The sequence below is a fragment of the Mus musculus genome, chromosome 2, assembly GCF_000001635.26.
Source record: "Mus musculus strain C57BL/6J chromosome 2, GRCm38.p6 C57BL/6J".
In the NCBI taxonomy this organism is placed as follows: domain Eukaryota; kingdom Metazoa; phylum Chordata; class Mammalia; order Rodentia; family Muridae; genus Mus; species Mus musculus.
Window position 1 is genome coordinate 133,522,759 of NC_000068.7, and position 9,642 is coordinate 133,532,400.

The following is a 9,642-nucleotide window of genomic DNA, read 5'->3' on the forward strand; positions in this document are numbered from 1 at the left end:
TTTGTGTCCTGTCAATTTTCTTGGTTCTCTCAATTTTGGTTATCCTTAGGTCTACTTTCATCATGTTTGTCACTGTCTATAGAGGGTCACAACTGCAATAATAAAATCCAGGGACTGGAGAGATGGCTCAGCAGTTGAGAACACTGGCTGCACTTCCAGAGGACCCAGGCAGCTCACAACTGTCTGTAGCTCCTGTCCCAGGGGATCAGACACCCTCACACAAATATGCATGCTGTCAAAATCACCAATGTTCATAAAATAAGAATAAATTATTAATAAATAAATAAAATCCATTGAGTGCTAAAATTTATGAGTGATATTGTTTTAAGGATGTGGTGACTTTTATCTTAAAATAAAAGGACACCAGGGACCCACACACTGCATATAGATACATACAGGCAAAACATTCATATACTTAAAGTAAAATTAAATGTCTTAAAGCTCATCCAACAAACAAAAAGTGTTTTTATAAATTAGAAACTGACCCATGGTAGGATGTGCCCAGAATAGATGTGTATTAGAGTAGCTTGAAAAGCATGTGTATGTGTGTGTATATATATATAAATGCACATGTGTGTATATGTGTATGCATATGTGTGTATGTTCTTAGCTGTCTTATATAGTAAATATTCCTATTCATCAGCCTTTTCTACAATCAGATTATACAGCAAACCACCCCAAAATTTAGGAGTAAAGAACAAGAATTTATGTTTTGCAGTCCCTGGGCAGATGAGTTGGACACACTCCTGCAAGCTAAGACCTGAGTCTGGCTCTAAGATCTCAGCTTCTTTCAAACAGCTTCCATATGACATTCTGTGCTCAGCCCTGTGGAGTTGTTGCTACCTTCAGTTGACTTTCTGATTCTTATTGAAGTAAAAGCAAGTGTCAGGCATAGCCTTAGTTACAATTAGTCTCTGCCCTCAATGGCTAGAAAGAAACTTATTCTAGCTCTATTCTAACTGAAAATGGGTTAGACCATGGTTTAGTCTGTGTTTTCTAGAGGAACAGAACCAAACAAACAGATACATACCACAAAGACGATTTATTAGGTTGATTTAATGCATTGGGTAGTCCAACGGTGGCTATCAGCTGGGGAGACTGAGAAATCAACAGCCACTCCATTCACAAAGCTGGATGCCTTAGCAATCACAATCTGACTATAAGATTCCTAGGTAGCCACTGGTCTTCGTTCTATGTGAGAAGTCTGAAGAAGCTGAGTCCTGATGCCAGCAGTGGCAGCAGCAAAGTAGATGCATTCACCTGCAAAGAGTGAAGGCAGGTAGGCAAAGCATCACTGTGGCTCCTCCAGTCCACTTTCTATCTGGGCCACCATCAAAAGACACTGCCCAAAATGGAAGAGGGTCTTCCATATTCAGCTAGTTATTCTGGAAAAGTCCCACAACAGATTGGCCCACAGGTGTATCTTTTAGTCATTCCCAGATCCAAACAGGTTGACAACCAAGATTAACATCATGGACCACTTGGCTAAGTATCTCCAGTGGAATTGGGGCAGAGATGGTGTGTATCACTCCAAAACAGCAGATTCCAAAGCTCATACTTTTGCTACGATTTATCTCCATACTCATAGCTGAAGGATGGAGAAAGCCATAAGGTGGGAGGAGTCTGGGTCACTGCAGACCATGTGGATGGCTTCTTATAAACCATCAACAAACACTGAAAAGTTAACTTTTATGGCTGTTTTATATGGCAGTTACTAAAGGCTGACTATCCCATCATACCAGAGCAGGGCCAGACAGTATGGCAGTCACTAGGACTAGATGTTAATTAGGCAAAGTTGGAAAAGTCCTTTCAACCTCCCTCAGAGCATTCAGCTGAAGAGATTGGCCATGGTAGCTGCAGAAGGACTCCCTGCAGCACACTCAGCCCACAGCTGGTGATTGTCAAGGATTGGGCCTTCATGATATTTGAGCATCCTACATCCAAACTCTTTGTCTACGTTTCCTTCTCCATCCACCAGAGGCCTTTCTTTGAGCAGAGGAGTGTAGAGATTTTCCTTGGATGCCTGAGGCTCCTCTGATGCCCATTATCTGAGTATTTCTCTGATGGAGTGAGGCTTGCTTTCTTCCTGTTAGTGCCTCTGTTCCCCCTTTCACAAAACCTGAAGCATTATGGGAGCTCTTGACCTTCATTACAGACCAGCACAGGTATCAGCCACTCTTGCACACTTGTGCAAGTAGGTAGAATGCTCCCCACTGAGAAGCATGATCATTAACCATATCATTTTCAAACCAAGGCCTTATGGGGTGGGGACAATAATGGTGTAGACATCTCTACTAAAGAGCATCTTCCTGCATCTGTAGACTAGTCCAAGGCCAAAGTTGGGTGAGAAGGAAGAAATCTTTCTCTTGCACCCAATAGCTTTCACTCCTCTGCTCAGTCTCTTGTTCTTGTTTTTACTCCCTCCCTCTTCCTCTCCCCTCCATTCTTTTTTCTCCCCTCATTTCCCCTCCTTTTCCCTCCATTCCCCTCCCCTCCTTCTTCCCCTCCTCTCCTCTCTCCTCTTCTTTCAATGTAAGTCCACTTATCCAGTTGCTTCTGCCCTCTAGCTAGCACAGCATCTTTGGTAGTATAATGAATGACTCCATGCTCATGCACTCTCTGGAGGCCACAGCAAAACTGCTTCTGCTCCTCCAGTTAGAGCAGGCTCCTGCCTCTCCTTGGGTTTATGCCTCTTGCCTCTCATTAGCAGAGGTTCAATCCCAGCCTGCACATGGCCTCTATGCTGCCCACCTAGTATTTTCTCTTTTGTTCTCTCAAACACACCTTTATACTGCTGGGCCGTCTCTTTTCAGAGACCATGAATCTAGTTTGGTAGACCCAGGCATGAGAGGGAGAGCTGACCCTCTCTTGGAGTGACACAGATGTCACCACAAGCAAGAGTCTCCTTGACACTCACAGAGGGACAGGAGATACTCTGCTGTTGGAAAGGACAATTTAGTTTGATTCTTCCCTCCTGGTGACTGGCAGCCACTTGGCATCGAAAGCTGGAAGGATGGGGGTGGCAGGGCATGAAAGAGTGCGGAGGAGAGCACACAGCAGAAAGCTTATTAACCTTTCCAAGAGGCTTGTGATTCAAGCTTGCGGAGCTTAACATTTTTTTTTCTCTTCCAATTATTTTAATGATGCTGCAGAAAGTCTGAAGTTCTGTGCTGAGGCTCTGTTGCTGCCACCGTCCTAACTGATCACATGGTCACATTCCAACCCAGGCTGGGTCACCCCTGTAAGAAAAATCAGCTTGGGAAAACCACTCCTACTGCTCAAATGCCTCTTCCCCTTCCCCCCTCCCTCTTCACCTCTCCCTTGCCTCTCTGTCTCCCTCTCCTCTCCTTCTCCTCTTCCTCCCTCTGAAAAAAAGGCTCCTTTTTAAAGAGTTCTGCAGCTTAAGTCTTAGATGGGAAATTTGCTTCAGAGTTTATTAGTTATTTTTTTTTCATCCCCATTCACCAGTTCTCTCAAAAAAAAGTTCTGCTTACTCCAAATGGCAATTATTTGACTCTAATTCAAACCATTCTGTGTCATTTCCATCTGGTCACATCTTAATAATCTTAACCTCAATAATAGGGGAACATATCAAACATGTTTGTTGCTAAAGAAACGAGTCATTTATGTCAGCTCATCAATCATCATGTTTTTTTTCATCCTTAGTTTTAATGTATTCATCGTTTCATTTTCGAGCAGAAAAATGAAACTATGCACAAATTTTAAAGTCAACTACTATTGTTCGTTCTTAGAACCCAGACGCAAACATAGCCATATTCAGATAGAGACATGTTAGGCAGGTGCAGGGGTGGTTAGCTGATGTTTTAGCAGGAAGAGACAGGGCTGGAGAGGAAAAAGAGGCAGAGATCTTAGAAGTTATGCTGCACCCCCAGTGCATTTCCCTAGAGTCATTGCTAGATTTTCAGTAACACAAACATCAAGACACAGTACATCAGTGATATTGAAAAAGATAGCCAGTCCCTCTTTTCATGTGTGTGTGTGTGTGTGTGTGTGTGTGTGTGTGTGTGAGAGAGAGAGAGAGAGAGAGAGAGAGAGAGAGAGAAACACATCCATGTTCTCCCTTAGACAGAGTCTTGTTAGGTAGCCAAGATTGGTGCCAGCTTTGCCTTTACAGTGTAGATTGATCTTGATCTCAAAATTCTCCTATTTCAGCTTCCCCAGACCTTTGATTACAGGCATGTGCCACCATGCTTTACACGTCTCAAGTATGTAGGATCATGGATTTTTCCAAATTGAACATACCTGAGCAACAAACACCAACCTAATCTTCCAAGAAGATATCCAAACACCCCAGAAGTACCCGCAAGGTCCTCTTCCAGTAACTACTCAAACTCTAGTGTGACCTAAATTCTATATAGACTAACATGTTTTACACCTATCCTGTCTAGTTTGAATTCCATGAATTTAATTAGAGAACGCACTCTTGCACTAGGCTTCCTTACCTTGGTATTCGGTTTGGGATCTCCCTCTTCTGTACTGAGGGCTATTCTGTTTCTGCTTTCCACAGTGCATTCAGAGGTGTGCATACTTGTTCTCCTGATCGCATTCTGGAAACGTCCACAGCTGATCTCCACCCTTCAGGCAGTGTCCGAGAGACCCAGAGGACCCTTGTCCTAGCCATGCTCTTCTCCGTGCTTACTTAAGCTCTTCAGTGAACTTTCCTGTTCTACACACACATCCCACACCTCCTTGTTTGCATTTCCATGCAATCCCCACTCCTCCCTTAGCCTCACCAGAGCCAAGCCTGTCATCGAGTCTTCCATGTCGGAAGAAGACTTTCTTCTGTACTGCTGTTCCCCCAGTATTTTCCCCACCCTCCTTCATGTTCTGAGTTCTGTGTAACCCATGCATGTTGCTATCTCACTTGTACCTGGAAAGCCACCAGGTAGAGATTTATTCTATTGCAGCCATGTTGTTCTTCCATTTCAACCAGAGGCAGAGTTTCCCAGGATAGCACACAACTCTTCGGGTTCCTTTTGTACACACAAACATACGAATCCCACTTCAGAGGAGAGTGCACCAGGGTCCCATTGCTCTGTGCGTTGTAGTTTTTGTCAAGTCCCTCTGATGTTTTGTAGTTTTAGTGTAGATACTTAATACTGATTAAAACCACTCAAGAAATTAAATAGGATAGGATGTTGAGTGATGTGGCTACAATAAAGAACCAAGGTCTTAAGGTTAGGGTAGGACTGTTTTTCAGTTTCAGACCTGTGTTAATTATTTTGCTCATCACTCTGACCAAACACTTGAGGGCAATAGGCAAGTTAAGGAAAGAGGGGATTACTCTATCATAGGGAAGGTATAATACTGGATGACTCAAGGTGGTAGAAGTGTATTGGCTGCCATTTGGTCACCTCTTAGGAGACAAAACAAAAACAAAAACAAAACAAAAAGAAGAAGAAGAAGAAGAAGAAGAAGAAGAAGAAGAAGAAGAAGAAGAAGAAGAAGAAGAAGAAGAAGAAGAAGAAAAAGAAGAAGAAGAAGAAGAAGAAGAAGAAGAAGAAGAAGAAGAAGAAGAAGAAGAAGAAGAAGAAGAAGAAGAAGAAGAAGAAGTGGTGATAGGGTCTCTATGTAAAACTCCAGCCCCACTCCTCCCCAGTTTCCCAATTGCTTGATATAGGCTCGAGCTTACAAAGGTTTCATAACATCCACTAAAACAGTGGACCAGGCATTCAAAACCATGAGCCTGCTGGGAACAGTGTAGAATGAGGCATAATGGCACCTACAAGTTGGGTTCTTATGAGTGGTAAAAGTTTCTCTGTGGTTTTGAGTCTCCATTTTTACATTCATAAGAAGAGGGAAGGAGAGCTGGAGAGATGGCTCTGTGTTTAAGAGCACTTGACTGCTTTTCCAGAGGTCCCCAGTTCAATTCCCAGCAACCATGTGGTGGCTCACAACCATCTGTAAATGGAATCTGATACCTTCTTCTGGTGTGCATGAAGACATAGCACACAAATACATAAAATACATGAATAAGTAACACTTTATTTTTTAAAAGGAGGAAAGGGACACTATAGTGAGGATCCAACAGGATACCACAGAGAAAGGAAGGGGAGATGCATGAAACAAAGGACCGATGTCTTCCCATTGACCTGAGTGTGGAGGGTCACTGGGAGGGGGCAGTGAGAGGGATGTAAAATGAAAAAAACAAAACAAAACAAAACAAAACCAAAAAACATATTTTAAAAAAAAGGTCAACTTCTTTCTCCGTGGTGTTTTTTTTTTTTTTTTTTTTTTCAGATATCTTAGTGTCTCCGACTTGAAATTTAAAATGCTTTGTAGATCTTTATTTTGGTCTAGCCATGAATGACCTATCTTTCCTTGTCTGTTTCTCTGGAGTCTAGCAGTATCCTACACGGGGTTGTAACACTTGAAGTAATTTTTTTTTACACAAACAAACTTTAAAAAATATAATTGAGGAGAATGTGTCCTCTACATTTGAATTAGAGCTCTTCGTAGTAAAAACTTTGACCCAAGGCTGGTCAGTAGCTTTTTGTATGATTTCCATCATTCTCTCTGCTCATCATACCAAGTCCAGAAAGACACCTAAGGAAGCTGAGGCAGGCGACTCTCTGCCGCCATGGATGCGATTATGGCCCAGACAACTCTGCTTCAAGAAGGGTACTGGGAAAGGTGAACAAAGAGGCAATTTGTAGCAGGGCTTTCGAGTTCTTTCCTGGAAGATTTGGGCATGATTTTCAGAGGCTAACGGAAGCTGGCGAACCACACGCTGATTCTGACCCTTAAAATGACGCATGGTTGGAAAGGACGACTTGGATTTTGTTCTTCTTGAGTATCGCTGTATGATGCCAGCCTAGATTGGCTCGTCCAAAAGCAATTTGGCAAGTCACTGGTTTGTTTCCTCTTATAGCCCGGAACTTGAGGCAGGGTTACCAAACAATTCCAGCTGGCTTGGCTTCTAATATTAGTATCTCAGAATGGTTCCTTGGCCTTCAGGCTGGACTTAGTGGTCAAGAGTCTATTAGACTTCCTTTTCTCTTTGCTTTAATTCCCTGCCAATTGCAATGGAAGCACGTTGTAGTACAGCTCAAAGTATTATAGACATTTTTATACTATAGCTCAACCATAAAATAGAAAATTTAAATGTTAGTTTGATAAGAAGATAACATTTACAATATGATTCCCACTTAGACTCGTTGTCCTAGGTGTGATGGGTGTATAGGAAGAAGAGCTGTGGAAAACGCAGTTTGTGGCTTTCTGAGGCTTTACCGTTTAACCATGCGCCAAGAAATGGAGAGATTATTCCCTCCTCTTCAGCGGTGGGGAGACAAAGGCTCGGAGATTGCCATTAATAACTTGTTCAAGTCCACACCATGGGCACTGAGACCCAGATATTTAGTTTCCTTTAACTTTTTACCCACTTTTCTCCACTTCAATTCTCTTTGATTTAGAATCTCATAACAATTATCTTTTTCCCTCTCACATAGACTTCATGCATGTGACCCTGTCACAAATCATTTGGTGCCAGGTTTGCCCCTGTCAAGCCCTTTCTGTATAGCTCATGACAGCTTTCTGAATCTCAGGTGCTTACAGCCATGATTCACTCATTTGAACGGCTCGTCTTATTTAAACAAAATCTACATCTGCTTGGGCCAATGCGCTGTCTGATTGTGCACTGGTTTTCTCAATTCCATGCCTGGTGGTGCAGATTTCATAGCTTGGCCTGAGCCGTGGTGGGAGTGTTCTCCCAGCAGAAATTGCCAAAAGCTATAGATCAGAAGTTCCATGGCCGCTTGCCTCTTGCTGCACTCACAGACAACTGTGAGAACTTGGGGGCACAGTCCTGTGTTACCTTGTTGTGATGATTCTGCCCTGTGGGGCTCACAGAAGAAGCAAACTCTTCCTCCCTCTTAGCCCCTCAAAGATTTCAGAACAAAAAGTTTTCAACATGCTACCTTTCTAGCATAGCTGCAGAGAGACCTGAGTCAAAGTCTTAAGTTGGTACCTTGTAAATAGTGTAACTTCAGATAAACTATTTAATCTCTCTAAGCTTTAACTTCCATAATCAAAGTATGGATGATAAAAAGAAACTCCTTACTTTAAGTTGATGTGAGATTCACCAAAGACAGATGGAACATATAAATCCTGGTCTGTGGAGAGCAGTTAATTAAATTCAACGAGTACTGATTTTTATCGTAGTGCCAGGAGCTAAGTAGCCTAAGCAAAGGACTTGACTAAAGGGAGTTTAATGCTCAGACCATGTGCAACAAAGGGACACTAGCTAGACAGTTAGGAGAACTGATGAAAGATACTGAGATGCCAGCAGGATCTATGGTCAATCAGGAACTATGACCACCCAAGTTATGACCTGCCCAAGAATGGAAGGAAGTAGCAGTGCCCAGAGTGATAACTTCTCACTGTCTGAACCTGTCAGATTCCAAGAGATCGTTGATTATTTCTCCAATATCAGCATTTACACAGAATTTTGTAATCATTGACAAAGTTGGTAAGGAGAGTGCCATTCCTCCTTGAAAAGTTATTCCCAGAAAGTATTTCCTATAAAAATGCAATTGGACAGGTCATAGGAATCCCAATGGTTTGATCAAGGAGTTCTTGAGCTGGGTCAGTTGCCACATCTTTGAAGTCTGCATCAACATGGCCATTCACAGAATAAAGGTGATGATGGTCCTCAAGTTATTGTGGTTACATTGTGGATTGTCAGTGTCAAACTTCAGTGTCATTCACACTCTTCTATTATAAATAACTTTAACACAGACATAAAATGCAATGCTTGTAACATCCATGCATGTGATAGGTGCATGAATGGCTCAGATGTGAAACTTTTTTTTTTCAGAATGTGTGGATGTTACATAGTCATCTGTTTCCCAATACCACTGTTGGTACAATACATATTTATTTTTCATCTTATTCTCTATTAACGAAATACATTTTGCATGGGTTAAAAAGAACAGCGGATTCTGTTGACACAATTATCTCTTCCAGGAGGGACAACCCACTGCTTTGGGGCATAAGTATCACACTGATGAAGTGTTTGGGCTAGTCCTGATGCTGTTGGTATTCTGATGTTAATTCTGCTTCTTCAAGATGGATTGTGCCCTAAATGCAGTCTAACTGTAGTCAGATAATCTCATGTGAACTTTCTTACCATTTTAACCGATCAATAAGCTTGTGATTGGGTTGTGGAAGGGAAAGGTGGGACAGGAGGTCTTTGAGAGGAGGGCACGGGGAGAGAGGAGAATGAGAAGGGAAGAGAGATGATGGAAAACGAGAAGAAGGAAGCTATAATGGAGCAGAACCACGTGGCCAAGAGAAACTGCAAGTAGCAAAGGGTCTCATAGCTGGGGAATAAGTTAGCATAGTGTTAGATCTGCCCAACCTAGGCATATAGCTTATAATTATAATATCTGGATTGCGTGGTTTTTATGCAGGCTTATTGGGGTTGGAAATTCCAGCAACAATGAAGATCCAATGTTATCTCTGTCTCTGTCTGTTTCTGTCTCTGCCTCTGTCTCTCTCTCTTACTCTCTCTTTCTCTTTCTCTCTCTCTCTCTGAAAAGTCCTGAGGTTTTTATGATAACTTGTCCAAATTTGCAATAAGATTGCCTACTGGCCATCAGTTCCAGATGGTGAACTTGATGA